The sequence below is a fragment of the Frankliniella occidentalis genome, unplaced genomic scaffold, assembly GCF_000697945.3.
Source record: "Frankliniella occidentalis isolate FOCC.00 unplaced genomic scaffold, Focc_3.1 Scaffold59, whole genome shotgun sequence".
Taxonomy (NCBI): domain Eukaryota; kingdom Metazoa; phylum Arthropoda; class Insecta; order Thysanoptera; family Thripidae; genus Frankliniella; species Frankliniella occidentalis.
This window is the reverse complement of record NW_026267189.1, coordinates 1,215,253-1,223,438: the sequence shown is the minus strand read 5'-3', so window position 1 is coordinate 1,223,438 and position 8,186 is coordinate 1,215,253. Positions and strand designations below refer to the sequence as shown.

The window sequence follows — 8,186 nt, the reverse complement described above, 5'->3', positions numbered from 1 at the left end:
AGGGGAGGGGAGGGAGTCGGTGAGCGGGTAGTAGTAGCACGTACCCGAGAGTTGACGCTGTAACGAGGGAGGCTGGGCTGGGCGTGGCGGGCGGCGGCGGTGGACGCGTAGCGCTACAACAGGCTGGCCAAGCTACAAGCAGTGCTGGAAACGCCGCCGCCGCCGCACCGCCGTGAGAACGCCGCGCCAAAAAGGAAATCGACACGCCCAATAAATGCCGTCGCCGTCGTCATCGTCGTCGTCGTCGTGAAGCCAAAAGGGGGGAAGCTTTTACGACGGTACGCGACAGCGGTCGGAAATAAAAATAAATAGAATTGAAATAATAAAACTACCAGAGGAACACACAACACACCTCTAGGCTCGACTAGGGGAAGTATCACGCCCGATTCCGATCCAATCTGCAAGCAACATGCATATAAGTGGGGCTGTAGGACTTTTTAGAAGAAGAAAACCCGCTCTCGGCGGGTCGGTCACGTCGTCGTAAACCTCCTTGGCCTCGTCAGCTGTTTCCCGAGGTGGCGCGCCGGGGCTTAAAGAGCGAGCGAAAGGGATCGGGCAGCACGCGGGGCCCTCCACGGAGGTCGGCCAGCAGAGGGCCCCCCGCCGCGCGCCGCGCGGGCCGGCACGGCGCGGCGGGCAAGGACGCCGACAAGGACGCGCGCGGGGCTGACTGACAGGTGAGTTCGAGAGTGTCGTGCTCGCCTGTCAATGCAGCTGCTGTACAAGTGGGCCACGTACGTCAGCTCCAGCAGCCTCATCTCGAGCCACCGAGCAGTCTCTACTACGCAGCGCCTTCCAACAGAGCAGCCTTCCAGTAGCATCCACTCCAGTCTTTGAGCAGCCTATGCTTCAGCTTCTGAGCAGCCTGTGCTTCACCCTTTGAGCAGCCTGTGCTTTAGACTTTGAGCAGCCTCTGCTCCCGTTCTTCGAGCAGCCTCCACTCTAGCCTTGCAATAGACTCCACTCAAACCTTGCAGTCGCCTCCACTCAGGCTTTCCAGCAGCCTCCACTCCAGCCTTCCAGCAGCCTCCACTCCAGCCTTAGGCCTCCAGTCCAGACAAACCTCCCAGAGCCGCCCCGGGCGGTGCAACAAGTCGCCTCCTATACCGCTCCGCGCAAGTTAATTGGACTTCCAGTTTGATCCGCTGTGGTCACCGCAAGAGGCAGGCATCTCGGACGGGGTAATCCGGCCGACACACTTGTGTACCTTGCTCCGAGTTATATTCAAGTTTGGGCTGTAGCTGTAAGTGGTGGCTGCCGCGTCCGAGTCGTCCAGCCCAACATCAGGTTGCTTATCAGATTTCTTATCAGGTTCGCTGCTCACACTACTCTCTCACTGCCCATTCAGGTCGGCCATCAGCTTGCCAATAATTGGATCTTTTCATCTACCGTATCTATAAAATTATCAAACACAGTGTTAAACACACTATGCCATTAAGTATATACATGCGTTATAAATGAAACTGGTGTTTCTTTTTGCTCGTTCTTGATCTAAAGAAGGGGCGCTAGTAGCATCTTCAGAAATAACAGAGTAATGGGTGGGCTTTGTTGCCTATCGGTTGGCAATGGACAGCACTGCAGCAGTCGCCGTAAAGACGCTGACGATCGTCCTTATTCTTCCACATAGTAGCAATTAGTCGAGCGGGCAGCCACTCCGGCCGACCGGCCATCCGAAACAATTATTTTATTAGTATTATTAGTTAGCGATAGATCTCGTTTAGCGGCGTAAAGTGCTAAAGACCCACTTCCAGCCAGACGATATGGGTCGGGACGACGCCCGGCGGCGGCAGAGCAACAGCCAGCAGCAGAAGCCGCAGCAGCACGGGGAAGTAGAGTGTCGCAAAGCAGCAGCAGCGGTGCATGAATGCACGCGATGCACTAATGCCCCAAATGCACGCGCGTGCCGGCATGTTCCACACCTCAGGGCCCCCGCCCGCCCGGCACCGGATCTGCTTCCTAGCTCAACGAGAGTGGTAGAGGCCTCTTGGATGCTCCATGGATAACCACTCCTAAGTTATTATACTTGTTACCCTTTACTACAACACATTACATAGAAATTGACATGAAACGTCAGCACGTCACCTCGCTCTTGCATTCAAGTCTCCGCTAGAATTTGCTTTCTGTAGATGGAGGACGGAGTCACACATTATTTCGGTAGACTGTAACTGAAAGATAGAAGAAAAACTACAAAACTGAATTTGGAGGCAAAATTTTGGGAAGTTTTGATAATCCAAGAAACAAAAAGTGGTATGGAATTGTTGTTTAGAATGTAGGTAATGTACAAAAGCCAATACAAAATTATATGAATAGTCGATCTCGAACACAATGTAGCGCGCCGTCTGCAGGGCACCCGGAGGCGAGCCCGCAGGTTTCAACACCACAACGACTCGGCTGCCGCAAGATTTACTGCATCATTTTAATCGTTGCAACGGACGCGGAAACACAGCCCCCGGCGACAAAGCGGTGGCGCCGCTGCTGCAGCCACCGAGAAGAAGGACCACCATCTTGTAGGGCATCACAGAAAACATTCTGTCGCTTTGTCGTCGTGGCGCTCGTGAGGCAAGAAAGGGGAGGAGAGCGGCGAAGAGGAGAGTTTCTTCCAAGCCGCACAACCTTAGCACGGTGTGTGTGCTCGGCGTGCGTTGAGGTCAGCAGGAGCAGCCGGTGCAACGAGGCTTGCCCGCCACAGCCCTGATCAGCCCTGCCCAGCCCCGCCCGCCAGCAGGCATGCCAGTGCGTCGCTTCAATTTGGGCCTCTTAGGCTAAAAAGCAGGTCATGCCTGTTCACCTGTCGCACCGCCGTGCCGCGGGTACGGGTCCAGCCGAGTCCAGCCGCCCGGCCCATCCAGGGCTTGCTGGGGCCCACGGTAAAAAGAATGTCTTGAAATTCCAGGAAATTTCTAGAATTTCAAGGTTGGGTGGATAATTTCAAGATTGGCCCTTGAAATCCCAGACTCTGTCTTAAAACCCATAGCTTCCAAGGAAAATCCTTGGAATTTTTGTTTGGTATTCAAGGGTTTTCCCTGAAGCACGATCTGGATACTTCAAGGAAAACCCTTGAATACCAGACGAAAATTCCAAGGATTTCCCTTGGAAGCTACGGGTTTCAAGACAGAGTCTGGGATTTCAAGGGCCAATCTTGAAATCATCCACCTAACCTTGAAATCCCAGAAATTTCCTGGGATTTCAAGACATTCTTTTTACCGTGCCCGGCTGCAGCCCGGCTGGAGCCGGCGGCACACACTCTAATGGTGTGCGCACCGCCGCCACGGCCGAGAAAAGCAGAGCACGTCAGGCAAAACACACATATGATGAAACTTATTTTTTTCCATTTTCTTTTGAGACAGTCCCCATATGAGACTGTCTCTACCAGAAGGAAACGTTCTCCCACTCCCACCTCCCTCCCCGCCTTGCTGTCTACAGCGCAGAGCGGGCGCCCCCGGCGTAAGTCAATGCCATCATGTGTTTTACCTAGACAGATTGAGAAAGAACACTTACTAGAGAAAAAATGGCCAAAAGTGGGAAAGAAACAAAACTGATAGAAAAGATCAGATATGCCAATTGCGGCCAATTTACGGTGCAAAAAGTTATAGAATAGAACTTTCAGAACATGGAAAAAAGACTGAAATCCATATATTTGTTTACGTCAACATTTGTGACGCAAAAAGCTTTTTTCCTAGAGAACTGCGCCTTTTGTGTAATTGGTTTTGGATAGTAGTGCTGTTTAACAAAATGTTATTAGATTTTGGTCATCTCATCCCTTCAGTGTGTTGGCCATTTCGCCGGTGACCCATACAGCAGGGGCGCACCGGCGCGCAAAAGAACGGAGTAATTTCCAAGTGGTAAGGTTACACTTTCATCCAAACCAAAGATATGTATTAAAAAATAAATAAAAACACTCAGAACACATGGTATGCCTCATGACCCCGCAGCTGAACTAAGTGGGTGGAAGTTTTCGGACAGCACGTTACGTTGGCGTGGCGGGGCGTGGCGGGGGCCAGCGCGAGGAGGGGCCGGCAAGGGCAGTCCGAAGCAGCCTGCCTTACGTTTCTCTCCAGTGGACCAGTGACTGGACTCCCGCTCGGGAGAGAGCGGCCGAGCGACCGCTTCTCCCGCCGGCGAGGCAGAGCAGCAGCAGCAGCAGCAGCCAGCCAGTGCATCAGCTTCTTATTTGCCTGTATTTCGTCAGCATATCAGATTTGGCCGCGATGGCGCGACAATCTCCAAGAGGCGCATGGAGGGCCAGGAGGAAATATGTTAGGATGATGAATGATGAAAAATAAGTCGATCAATGACGATCGAAAACAACAGCAACAACAAAACAAGGTGGCTTTTTTCGAGGAGGTAGCAACGAGTTTAAAGCTGGTCTCGTTGTAGAACAAGTTGGTGTCGGCGATGATTCATTATCGACTGGAGCCTCCAGCCGAGCCTCCAGCCGGGAGGGGAGGGAGGGGCTCGACGGAATGCGAGCTGTCCGTCCATCTGATGACGGAGCCGGACGGAGTCCCGGTGAGCAGTGCAAAATTCCTGTCGGATCCCCCGTAGCCATCATGCAGCCGTTTTGCAGGAGATAGGATGCTTAAAGGCGAAGGAGAAGAGGCCGTATTGCAGCGAAAAAAAAACTAACAGAGGGAGGGGGGAGAGGTTCAGTAAAAATGGCGATGAGAGCCTTTCTAGATGGATGCCCTACGCTCCGCACCGCTTTTCTCTAAGCTGTTTGATGTGGTGCGCTAGAGGGAGAGCAGAGGGAAAGGAGCGAGCGAGTGAGAAAGAAGCAGAAACAAACAGCGAGGCACGCTGAGGACGAGATAAGAGTTGGACTTTATGTGCTCCGGCTACAACAATAATCAGCCGAGCGCGAAGCAGCGAGAAGCAAGCAGATGCGGAAACGGAAGAGAAGGTGGCGGCGGCGGCGGAGGCAGACTCGCGAACGGAACTGCTATTGGATCGGCAAGAGGGCGGGCGGGGGGCGGGGGGGGTGCGGCGGCAGCAGGGAGGTCCTGAGGTGGACGAACTCGCCGTCCGTCAGCTGATCGCGGCAGTGGCGCGCTCTCGCGGCCCGGTGAGCTGGCGTGGCGCGGGCGCGGGGTAGCTGCGCGGCCAGGAGCAGCAGGGAGGGAGGGACTTCCCCGGCCGAGGCGGCGGCGCGGCGCTACTCCGCGGCGGCGCCAGGTGCCTCGCCAGCACCACAACAACAACAATCCGACCAGGCCGCTGACGATACCCCCCGTCCGTCCCGTGGATGGACCACAGCCTCCCGGCACGAGCCTCAAGGATGTGAAAATGACATCCCATCTCCGCGAAGTGCACAGCACACGGTCCAACAACCGATCGTATGACAAACACACACACCGGAATGTGCGTGAAATGTCGTATCTGATAAATCACTTTTACGTTTAGGAAAGTCGTGGCGATAGTGAGTAGTGCCTCTATCACGCTAACCCGGTGGGACAAATAAAAGGTCTGCACGCACAGACACTCTCGTCAACAAACACCTTCCAACCAAACAGGTACCCTCAGACGCCCCGAGCGACCCGAGTGACCGCGCGGGTGTCAGCTGCGGGGTCATGCAAAGTATATAGTACGGGAGTCGCCACGCCGCCACGAGGAAGACCCGGCCAAACTTTCATTACTTTCGGGCCCCGAGGCGGACGTTCGCCACACCCTGCCTCCACCTCCACCATCCACCACCACCTGTCGCCCAGCCAGCGCCTGCCATTCACCGGGTAGGCGACCCGCAGGCGCCGCCGCTTGGCGGGGTGCCAGCCCCGGGGCGCCGTCCGTAGGCGTCCTCGGCATGCACCACGTGCCTGTGCCTACCCGGGAAGGCGAGGCAGCAGGCGAGGCGCCTATCGCCGCATATCAGCCGATCAGCACAACGCTCATGTTTGGTGCCAGTCAGACAATGACGACGAGGAGGCGGGTCATGTTAAATAATACGTTGTTGTGGCTCAAAGATTGACCGCAGATATAGGGAGAGAAAAACGAAACGATCAAGAGTTTTGGAAACTGATAATCAGGGAAGGAGTTAGGAAAGGAAGTATAAAATAGTTTTCACCAATAACACTCACGGGACTTAATTTTCCTGTAGAGTCCAGACTGTTCTCCATAGAGGTCCTCACCTGGAAACAGAATTTAAAACAGAATTTAAAACAGCATACATAAGAATGGACTCTCTTTCACTCGGAATTAACTGCAAAAGACTCGATGAATGGATTGAGCAGCAGCAAGATGGAACCGGTTTCGGAAGGAAAAGATGGCTATTATGAGGTTTGTCGACTCCAGTATATTGATGCAAGACAAATATATACTCTTTCCAGCGCCTCACGTAAAACACACACAAACAAGCACACACCACACAGGCGGTGTAGCAAACACAAACCCGCCTCGGGCAGGGAGCAGACGCATGATAAAGCCGTCAGGACCACAGCAGTCTTTATAGTTTTCCTCAAAAACACGAGAAGGCGCAGCTCCCGAATACCTCTCCCCTCTGCCGCGACGCTCCGGGTGCGAAAATAATCCGAAAGAAAACGCGGCACGCAAATAAGTATGAAAACATAACCATTCCTTGTGGCGTGCGTCGTGCACCTGCCTTATTTAGGCTTCGGGGCACTGCTCTTTGGAATGCAGGTACAGGGTACACCCCTCGACTCGTGAACTCGAAGTCGAGAAATGAACACTCACACTCACAACCGGTCACACTATTTGGTGAAAAAAGTAAGTCTATGGCTATAGTAATATAAGTCTATAGTTGAGGACATCCTGAGCAAGGCAACTAAAACCTTTGAGCTTTTTAGATTGCTTGAATATAGTTTTATACTGCAGGTTTAGTACCCAAGCCACCTTTGAAAATTATGTTCTTTTGGTGTAAATATTATGATTATTATGATGCCTTGCTTCTATTTTTTCTTTTGAGATAGGGATGTGTCACAATGTGGCAGACGTCAGGAGATTCTCAAATGATCGGCGGTAGTGTGGACAGGCAAGGTGAGAGAAGACCGTCCTCGTAAAACACGTTTGATGGCGGCGCTGAGTCGCGCTGACCATTGTCCGCACAGAGCTGGTGAATCACGAGCTGCACTCCTCCCGTCTTTCTCCACTCGTAAAACTTCTCATGCGTTGACGCATTTCAATCAACACTCTTCCGAGTGTTTGACACTGTTGCAAGAGACTAATTTCGCAGCCGATGCGCTCGTACTACGTTCATTCATTGCTGTAAATCGATAACAAAAATATTAATTTACCCTTTGCGTATTTGCTGAAATTGCTTACGGAGTGTAAAAACAGACTACAATGAATGTCATCGTCCCGTCTTCACGTCGGTGGGGACCGCGCCGCCTGCCTCCGCGTGATACCTTTTAAGCGACAATCTCGGAAAGGCGAGCGGTAAGGTAAGAGATGAGTCAGGCTAGCGCGGACGAAGGAGAGAGGCAGGAGGGAGCAGTGCTTGTTTGCGGTGACGTCAGGGCCGAGGCCGGGTAAAGGACTCTGCTTTTTGTTTGAAAAGGGAGCGACCGTGTTCCGACGTCGAGGGGGAGCCGACAGGCGAGAATCGAAGGGCGTGCTGGCTCGTGCTGGCCGCTGGACGAGGAGACGAGGAGGGTCACCGCCGAAAAGTACCATCTAAAAGTTGGTGGTTAATTTAAGTGAGTGTGAGGAAAATGGCATTGACTCTGCGACAATCAACGAAATCACCATTAACATATTTTTGACCTCATGACAACATACCCATGCGTTGTTGTGAGCACAAAATGTGTTTACAAGTTGTATTTGGCATAATAAACCACGAACAAAAACAAATTGTTTTTTGACTATCTTTTTTTCCCCTTGCTGGACTAACTTTGGCATACTCGGATATACTCCTAGATCGAATGCGGAGGACAAGAATGTAATTGAATAAATATAACAACAAATTGCATGACTAACTGACCTACAAATTGTCATATTCAGGCCACACATTTAACAGTGTACTGCTCATATCGGACTATACTTAAAAACAAGTGGTGGCCGAAACAACAACAAGTAGCTCAAGTCGCAAGTGGAGAGGTGCTTAACTATAGTGGGCTTTTTAACGACGCTGCCACTCCGTTGCGGTCTGCCGGTCCCGTTTGGGGAACCTCTCCTTATTCTCTCCTCCTTCTACTTCTCTCTCTCTCTCTCTCTCTCTCTCTCTCTCTCTCTCTCTC

General features: G+C 52.4%; 1 protein-coding gene across 1 annotated transcript in view; it reads right to left on the bottom strand.

The window, feature by feature from the left end:
- LOC113216725 (WD repeat-containing protein 47) overlaps positions 1-8,186 on the bottom strand; it is a 90,912-nt gene that overhangs the window by 18,409 nt on the left and 64,317 nt on the right. The window lies entirely within an intron of this gene.